The sequence below is a fragment of the Macrotis lagotis genome, chromosome 1, assembly GCF_037893015.1.
Source record: "Macrotis lagotis isolate mMagLag1 chromosome 1, bilby.v1.9.chrom.fasta, whole genome shotgun sequence".
Lineage (NCBI taxonomy): Eukaryota > Metazoa > Chordata > Mammalia > Peramelemorphia > Peramelidae > Macrotis > Macrotis lagotis.
Window position 1 is genome coordinate 198,088,242 of NC_133658.1, and position 10,355 is coordinate 198,098,596.

At 34.2% G+C, this 10,355-nt stretch overlaps 1 protein-coding gene across 1 annotated transcript in view; it reads right to left on the reverse strand.

The window, feature by feature from the left end:
- Window positions 1–3,302, reverse strand: part of MYOM2 (myomesin 2) — a 152,830-nt gene extending 149,528 nt beyond the window's left edge. The window contains exon 1 of the mRNA XM_074209536.1: window positions 3,196–3,302. The gene's annotated coding sequence lies outside the window, so the exon portion shown is untranslated. The remainder of the gene's footprint in view (window positions 1–3,195) is intronic.
- Between the last annotated feature and the right edge of the window lie 7,053 nt (window positions 3,303–10,355).

Below are 10,355 nucleotides of genomic sequence, written 5' to 3' on the forward strand. Positions count from 1 at the left end.
TTATGGCTTTTCTTTTCTATCTGGGATGCCTAAGAAGTACATTCCCTAGTTACAGTATATTTTGTTCCTTCTATCAGAAAGTCTTTCAAAAAAAAGTAAAATGTTTCTTCCCAGAAACAGGAATAGAATTCAAGTCCCCCCAAAAATACATTTTTATGGTCTTGGAAGGCAAATGCTCTAAATGCAATAATCTTTATGCATTATCCTACCTCTTCAAAATTATCTCTAAGTTATGTTTTAGGAGGAAGATTCCTTTTCTTAGGTATTAGTCTTTCCAGCAGCTTCAACAAAATTATAGAGAAGACATTTTTCAGTCTTTCTGAAAGAGGGAATAAGGAATGTCCCTCCTAAATAGAAAAGAAAAATACCCTAAATAGAAAAGAAAAAAATCACAATAATGTGTAATTTCTAGGCTGCATTTGCTTCCTAGAGACTTAAAGAAAGTCCTAGTCAAGTTAAGGAATTACAACATCAGAATGAAATGTTATACTGTCATCAAATATTGAGGACTGTTTGTCGATGATACACTTAGCATTCATTCCACTCTACAAGGAATATTTTGAGACCAGCCATCCTGTGCCATCTAAAGACAGATTACAAGAATCAAGAGCAATGGATGAAAGTTACAGGGAAACAGATTTCAGCTTGATATAAGAAAAACTTCCTAACACTTAGAACTGTGCCAAAGTCAAATGAACTGCCTGACAATGGAGCAGAATTTCCCTTCATTACATGCCCCTTCAAGTAAACCAGTTGTCCAGAATGTTGTAAAGGGAATTTGTGTTCAGTTATAAGTTTAACTAAATGGTTTTTGAAGTCCCTTCAAATTTTGATATTCTCTGATTTAGTGATTTTGTGAAAGTATTTTAATAAAAAAAAATTTAAGGAAATTGCTAAGTATTTATTTCAGCTTGATGAGTGTTGAATCACCATTCGTAAGTTGAATTACTTAGCTATTATCCCATGCTTTCATGAAGGTTATATGATTGCATCCATGTGGGGGAGTTTCTGGAATGGGAACTCTCTCCCCTGACACAGGTCACAATCCATTAGCCTTACATCATAAGATCACAGTTGCAAACCTAGAAGGGACCTTGGATGTCATCTAGTTCAATCTCTTCATTTTATAGAAGATAAAACTGAGTCCAAGAGCATATTGGTAGTGCCCAAGACTAAATAAGAACTCTTGTCTCCCTGAATCTAATGACCAATTAATATAAAACTAAAAATGTGAATTAAGTAAACACATTGAAGACCCAAGTGATAATCTTATTTTGCACCTAAGTGAATAGTAATATTTCTATAAGAATTTGAACTTCATAAAGTTAAATTTCCTATAATTATTTCATAAGTAGCCTAATTGATATTATTATTAAAATGCAAATGAGAAAATATTCACAGATGAAAGAATAGTGGTCTGTTTATGTTCACATAAGTATGTTCACAGAAGTGACAGAGCCAGAATACAAATCCAGTTGCTCGGACTTCAATTCCAACATTCTTTCCACTTCACCATAGGTCACAGGATGCCTATGTGTCCTTATTCATTTAATGAAATTCTTTAAAAATATTTTCCAAAGAAAAACCACCATAGAAGTGTGGAAATTATATGTAAAATATAGGAAAAAATATATCTTTAGAACAAGAAGAGAGACACCTTAGGACCTCTAGTCCAATTCATATTATGGATGAGGAAACCAAGACCAGAAAAGGTCAACTGTAGTGTCAGAGCCAGGATTTTAATCCAGGATTTAACCACGACTTCTAGGCTCCTTCCACTGTACTTTTATGTCTCTCTTAATCCTCAATGACAAATTCCTTTGGGATTTGATAGCTGGCCTCAGGAAAGTGACATTTTCCCAAATATTTTTTCAGATATTTTCCCAAATAAATTATCATTTACTAAAAATTTTGGAGTCATGTGATGGATGTGTTCTGGTGTGTCTTCAACTAAGTTAGTACAGTTTTGCTAGAAAAAAGCTGAGGCTTAAGGGTACATAATGTATTCCACCTAAATATTTAAGCAATGAATAACTAAGTAGAGTATGAGACAGAATAATTTATCATTTTCAGAAAAGTATTTCTTTTCCAGCAACTGAAATAATGCTTATACATTTCAGAAACTGAATGAATTAAAAGTAGTTATATATTATATATTATATGATAATCATCCCTAGAGAGATTTTTTTGCATTAATTAAGAGCCATTGAAAGTCACTGCAGCATAGAAAATAGAGAACCATGCCTGGAGTCAGAAGGATATGTATTTAAGTCCTGCCTTTTATATTTACTATCCATGTGACTCTAACCAATTCACTTATCCTCTCAAAGTGTTGAATTGCAAATATGTGAGTTGCAAATATGCAACAGAAGAAATAGTTTTCACAGCAGATATTCCCCACATCAAGGGATTCAGTTTTAAAACAAAAATAAGAATAAAATCACACTCATACATACATACATACATGTACACACATGTAGTCACAAGTAAAACACCTTTGAGTCCACCTTAATTTAGTGCCTACCTAATCCAAAATACCCCAACTCCAACTACTAAAGAGATTTACCAGAAACACTTTTAAAAATTTCAGTTGTTCTCCTTGCTTTGTAAATACAACTATCTTTCTAACCAAAGTACTACCCTTTATTCCCTCCACTAAGGACTAAATGATCTAACTTTCTATTCTTTTCTTTTTTCGGTCTGCTTTCTCATCACATGTCTAAGAGAAATAATCTAAGTTCCCAGGTGGACAGCATGGTATTCTACTTTGTATTATTTCCATTCTGTATTCTCCTAGGGAATTCTTTCATTCAGCAAAATTCCAAATGCCATCCATCTGTCGAGGACCAACTTTAAGTATTTTAAAGTATTCAAGTTTCCTAAATAAGGATATAGAGTATGAACTATTTTAGAGAACCACTGGATTATTGAAATAATGATGACCATCATTGTATAATAGAATTAGACAAATATTTCTTTCTAAGGACCTTCAGAATTTCTCTCTCTGTATTGAATAAAACATTTCTAATAATGTCCTTCATACATGCTTCAAACACACATATCCCTATACTTGCTTACCCTTAAACTGGTCAGGTTTGACATTTGAAAAAATACATGTAAGATCATTCATTCAAATTATTTGTTCCTACACTACATCAGATTTGTAGGGAGAAAGAAAAGAAAAGAAAAACTTACCTGGTTGGAAATTTAATTGGCCCAAGAGAAGAGATCTTCCCTACCCAGCTCACCAAGCTCTAGCTGAGGAAAACAAAAATAATTTCTGTCTTGAAAGCTCCTGCCCATTCACTCCCCATTTATGGCCAGAGAGTATGCTATATATAGAATGGAGGGAGATCTTCTCCCCAAATTTACTTCTACATAATAAAATCCTAGACCTAATCTTAAGTAAAACAGATCTTTCCTACTCCCAATTAATACATATTTTTCCCCAAGTTGAATACACCTCAAAGAAGTGGAAGGATGGAAGGGAGAAAAAAAAATCATTACTGTACATCCAAACTAAGGGTTCTTTCTTCCATAAAATATTATATTAAGGGAAGGTAAGTGTCAGGGGGAGAAAGACAATTTTTTAAATTTTTTGTAACTTTGATTGTTAAATGTGAATTCATTGCTGAACTTTAAGCCCTCTAAGTCAAATGTCAGTCCCTCTGATTTAGATACTGTGGTTCCCTGGCATGTAAAATGACACTTTTGAAGAGACTTTAATGACTGTTTGAATTTCAATAAACATTATTGCCATTTGCTAAGCCATGTCAAACAAATAAAAAATTCCCTCTGTAGATCAGAAGAGAGAGTCCAATTTCTGACCATAGTTTGCTGGACTCAAATATTTTTCCAAGTCATCAGTATTATCATAACCTGCTTTCATCCTGTATTAGTTTTTTAAAATAATTTTAACCAGCAAGAAGATCCTGTGCACATCTTGAAAATTATCTTTTATTTATAGCTGTTGTCATATACTGTATCAAAACAGAGATATGTGGTATGTCCACATTTATGTACAGAATGTATCCAGATATAAACAAATCAATTTGTACATTCATCCAATAAATATATCTTAAGTGTCTATTAATTGCAAGGATAGACAAAAATATAACTTACACTATGAAAAGTCCCTAAAAATATATTCATATAATGATTTTTATGAGAAAGAAGAGCTCATCTCCAATTGGGAAAACCATAGAGAAGGTGGTTTCAGAATTATTCCTTGAAGGATAAGTGGGTAATTCAGTGAATATCTCTTATTCAGAAAATAGTCTCAAATTAGGAAATAATTATTAAAATGAATGAGTTGAATTGCTGTCACAAAATTCACATGCTAAAAGTATATGCATTTATTTACAGAAGTGTACTTCTTTTTCTTGTCTGGAACCTATTATTATTTTAGAAATAATTCTTATGTGACTATTTGGATCCTGATGCCATGGAAAATTAGAAATTTGGAAAGGATAGGCACAACAGAAGTAGAATATTTTGTGGAGAGGCAGCATGAACTCTGGACTAAGAATCAAGAAACTTGTTCTATTCCCAGCTCTACCACAAGCTGTGTGACCTTTATTAAGTCACATCAGGTCTTTGGACTTCTGGTTCATCACCCATATAATGAAGAGGTTGAACCATTTTATCTTTAAAGTCCCTTCCAGATCTGAGTCTATGATTCCTAAAGGGATCTTAAAATCATGAATGAAACAGGAATATGAGTTTAAAAATAACAGGTGTCTGTGGCCATTTAGTGTAAAAGTATCATCACAGGAGGTATTAACCCATACTTTTGAAAACAGTATATTTTTCTATGCTTAAATCACATGAACTCTGAAGCCACTGAAGTATGTTATTCTCCATTTATTGGATCAACTTCTAAATCTTTTGAAAATATGGTCATGTTGTGGCACTCAGTCAGTCAATTTATTAAGTACATATTATGTGCCAGGATACTGATTGTATCCTAAGCTTATCTCCTCTGGTGAATTTCTATAATTAAGGAATTATTGTTTCTCTGTTTATCAATAAATTTGTTAGAATTCACCATTCGATCAATAGAACCTAGACTCCAATATCTATTTCATATTGAAAGATATATATTTAAATGTTCAGGGGGAATGGCTAATTTACAATCTGATAAAAATGCCCAGATCTCATAGACTTAAATGTAGTTCTTCTGACATTATGACATTATCCTGAAAAAAAAAAAAAAAAGTGAGTTTTGGGCCGGCTAGGTAGAGCAGTGGACAGAGCACCAGCCCTGGAGCCAGGAGTACCTAGTTCAAATCCAACCTCAGACATTTAATAATTACCTACCTGTGTGGCCTTGGGCAAACCACTTAACCCCATTGCCTTGCAAAAAAAAAAAAAAAACTAAAAAAAATTGAAAAGTGAGTTTTATCAGTAAAAAATACCCTCTAATCTTTGTATTATCTTGCCCATGACAGGATTTTAATCATAATTGCAACTATTAGCAAATGTTAACAATTGTTTGGGCTTTTCTTAGAGTTGTTACTTGTTTTACTGGTCTAAACATTGATCTTTTGCCTTCAGGTAGCCCCATCTTAGTGGAATCTGAAACAAACCCTTCAAATGCCAGATCTCTTAGAAGCCCTTTGCTGGTTTTCTGTGAATTACTTAAATTTTTCAAAGTAATATGTAAATTTTGGGTAGTTTTTTTCATTTTTGACCATTTTAATTTTATGTTTTGATAAAACTGATTGTGGGCTTCAATAATCCTTGAAATAGTTAATATTACAAAAATAGCTACTAAAATAACTATAAATTATTGATCATAATCTTTAAGAGTGAAAACTTTTGTTATAAAATTGTGTTGCCTTCTGTGCAATTTCTATTTGATAAGGTCCAGAAACACTTTCAAACTTCATGCTAGTAAGTAAAATTTACTTATCTTCATATTAATTATAATTTCATTGTCACTTATTAAACTACATAAATTATATTAAAATATAAAACTATTACAAATATAAAACATAATTAAACTCTATCTCTATTGCAAATCTTTACCATTATTGCATCCATTTGCTGTATTCCAGTTGATGAATTGTTTTATTCGGTTTTCTTACCAAACTTTCTGCAAGTTTACTACAGCTTTTTGCAGTTATAGATGTTTACTATTTATTCTGTTGCTCACATCTTCTAGTGGATTCTCAGTTCTTCACTTTCACATTCTATCCAGTCCTCCAACCACGTAATCTTGACATTTATACACAAGACACTGATGAGACACAAACTTTCCTCCCCTCTTTTACTTTCAACCTTTTCCTCTCCCATACAGTAATGAAATCAATTTTACAATTCACCTTACTAGCCCTGTGGTTCCTCCAAAAAACTTCCTTATACTGCTTTATATTTTCTGTCACTCTTTAGTGAAATGAAAGCTCCTTGATGGCAGGGACTTTCTCTGGATTCCCAAAAGATGACATAGGTCTAAACATAAAATAAATATTTAAAAAAATTTAATTCATATAAGTATATTTTACATAGAGAAGTATATAACATGTACATAGCATAAATATATGTGTACATAGGTATCTGTGTATAAACCTATGAACATATTTAAATATTTGTATTGTGTTTATGTAGACTCTTAGTATATGTAAATATATATGCATGTATGTATGTATTATATACTAATGCCCTCTGCCAATGTTTCACCTTAGTATGACTTTAGCTCTGAATTCTCAAATACTTCCAGCACACTTCCATTTAAAATAGGTTTAACCAAATCTGGATCCCGTTATAAACACCACAGCAAAAACTTAAAAGGACACCAAATGAAGTCATAACAATAAAAAGCAAAAGGAAAATGAATAATCACTTGGTTCAATTCAGGATTGAACAAGGAAATAAGCTTTTTTGGGAACCATGAAGAGGGATGTGCCATGTTTTTATTCATCCTTCATTTGTTGAAGAGAATACAAAATGACATAAAATGGTGATGACTGGACTTATGTGAATTGAATTTAGATTTGCACAAAATTAGCCAATTTCATTCTCTCTTCCAGAGTTTTCAAAGTCCAGTGGCAAGTCAAAAGTCAAGACAATTAGTGATAGACCTGGGATGCAGTAGATGATCTTGGTGTCTTTGATGTCTGATCAAGCTCTAAGCATTCCACAGCATTTGGTGCAGCTGCCTTCATGGACATTGTAACAAATAATTCTCATCCACCCATTCCAACAGGGAAGTCTTTACATACTTGGGGTAGACATCCTCCTAACTCACAGTTGGATCTGAGACCTGTTGTTTACCTCCAATATGATTTAGCTCATCTGATAAGATTGTTTGTTAAGGTATGGCTGCTGGGCATACTACTGCTTCTTGGAGCAATAGGAGAGAGTTGGGAGACAGGTGGACACCAAAGGTATAGATGAGCAACCCTGAAAAGGATTTGGCAAGCCATCACACCCTATGTACTATAGAGGTATGAAGCCACATTATCTCTAGTATGGGGATCTGACATCAATAGGAACTTAATCCTGGTCAGTCAGAGATAGCGAAATAATGAAGGCAAATACTTCTATGACAATACACAAAGAAACCAATTGGTTATATCAATGCAGTGTGATAGTATTCAGGAACCTCCAAGAAGGCTAAATCAATTCAACTCTTGATAAATAGCTGTCCAAAGAAATGTAGAAGCACAGCATCCAGACATCAAGAGGGAGGAAGTAAGAAGAAGAGAAGAAAAAAAATCCAAAAGTGTGACTTAGAGTAATCTCCAATATCCGGCTGGTTGGTTGGTTGGCTGCTCTCCTTTAATCTTATGGAGGACCAAAAGGACATCACTATGTTGGCATCAAGGTACAATGTTTCTGACTGTGTCTGTTCAGACTAATACAAGAGCAGAAGGGTTTCCCAAGATTTGGGCACAAATTGTCTATAAGAATATTAGAAATGGAAATGTCTCTAAATTTGAGCATCTCATGTTTCTTTTGAGTTATAACATTTCTGCTTTGCTCATAGAGACAGTACCTTCTTTGATGCAGGCACACCATGTTTTACCAGTGCCTCCTATGTCATGCAATCAATACCAAAGTTTTTCAGGGAGACACTGAAAGTGTCATTATATTGCTTCTTCTGATTACCATGTGAGTACCTTGTGTGAGTTCTCTGCTAAATAATCTTTTAGGCAAACATGTGTTTGACATTCAAACAACCTGGCCAGCCCATGAGAGTTAAAATCTCTGCAAAGAGAGTTTGAATGCTTGGCATTCAAGTCTAGCACAAGAAAGGTCTTGAGTGTCTAGTACCTTATCTTGTCAGGTAATCTTTAGAAGCTTCCAAAACAATTAAAATGGAAATGATTCAGTTTCCTGGAAAGATGTTGGTATACTATCTAGGTTTCACTGACATATAACATTGAGGTCAGCACAATGGCACTGTAGAAATTCAGTTTGGTAGCTAATCCAATACCTCTACTCTCCTACACTTTCCTACAGAGTCTCCCATACAGTGTATTAGCTCTGGCAATAAATGCATTAATCTCATCATCTATATATGCATCCATGGAAAGTATACTGCCAAGGGAAATTAACTTATCCATGGTATTCAATATTTTTCCATTTTCCATAACCAATGGATACAGATATGGATATGTGTAGTGTTGACTCGTGGAGAACCTGTTTTCATGGTTTTAATTGCTAGATCAAAATTGGCACAAGTCTCAGGAAATCAATCTATACTTTGTTGCTTTTCAGTTTCAGAGTCTACATTGAGTACAAATCATCTGTGAAAAAAAAAAATCATGCACAAACTCTCCCACTTTGGTCTTAACTTGTAACCTTTTTCAAGTTAAATAATTTACCTTCAGACCATCAGTGCAGTAGCTGACCTTGATGTCATTTTCATCCTCCCACTATGATTGAACCCTGATAAAGTCAATGAAAAATGTAATAACGATCTGAAGAACCTCATCATCAATATGTTGAATGAGGTAATTTTTAATGCAAGAGTAGGAACAAACTGACATTCATGGCAGGGAGTCCTTGGAAGGAATGAAATGAAACAGCAATAGTCATTTAGTCCTGAAGATCTCACAATACTGTCTTCCACTGACCTAAATGCAATTAATGTCAAAGACATAGCCTCACAACACATATTGGCATTTAATAGACAATGATATTGTAAGAAGAAACAGGATGTGAGAGTGAGGAAGATGATGTGTGGTACAGGGTGCTGGACTGATCGTAGGCTTATTCATATTCAAAAAAAGCAACACCTGGAAGACATTGTCAACAGATTAGAGCACTTTTCAGAGCATGAACAATTCATTGCTAACTTGGAGGAAAAGCTGAGTCAGCATACAATTGTCAACTATAACACAGAAAAGGAGTGGACCACTTTCAGGAATTTTGTATACAGTATTCATCTGGGCCATAATATTTACAAACAACAAGACTGATATTTCCTGCAAATGGCATTAACATTTTCAGGATTCTGTTGTTTATTGCATATAAGCTTGTTGACTAGTTTAGTTTTGATTTCAAAACCTATGCCAGCTACATGGGTTTTCCTCATCACTGCAGCCACTTCAGTTTGAGTAAGCTACCCTTCATTTGCCAGTCTTGCTTCACTCAAGGTTATTATTTGGATGGGATACCTTCTGAATTCTATCATAAAAAGAGTTATTTATCTCTCAGCTCTACTGAATTCTAAGTTGTCCGTAAGTGTGTATACATTCTATATACTGTTGGTGAGTAGAATCATCTTTTCAAAAGTTTTCTTATATTTTTTTTGTGTTTCAACCACAAAGTGGGATCCCTGGGTTGGATGGCAACAAATGAATAATGAAGCAATTTTTTTTTAGTTTTTGCAAGGCAAATGGGGCTAAGTGGCTTGCCCAAGGCCACACAGTTAGGTAATTATTAAGTGTCTGGGGCCAAATTTGAACTCAGGTACTCCTGACTCCAGTGCCCGTGCTCTGTCCACTGCACCACCTAGCCGCCCCAAAGCAAATAATTTTAAGCACACTTTTTCTAGTCTCTTCCTCATACTAGGAAGTGAAAAAGTGTGATATTTAAAAAGACTACTCAGAAACCAGAGGATTGCCAAATCCTACTGCTACTTCCAGAAAGATGACCCTATGATTTGTGCTTCCAGTGTGTCTGTATTATGACTACAGCTTTCAGTGAATACCCACCTGCTGTTTTGTCACCTGCCTGTTGAAATAAGATAAAATGATAAAATGGTATGGATTTTTATGTGTAAATAAATTGGATTTTGTGAGACAAAATTGCCCAAAATTTTTGACCTCAGAAGCATCAAAGTCTAATGGCAAGACAAACTTAAGACTACTGGTGATAGCCCAGGGTGCAGTGAATAACCTTTT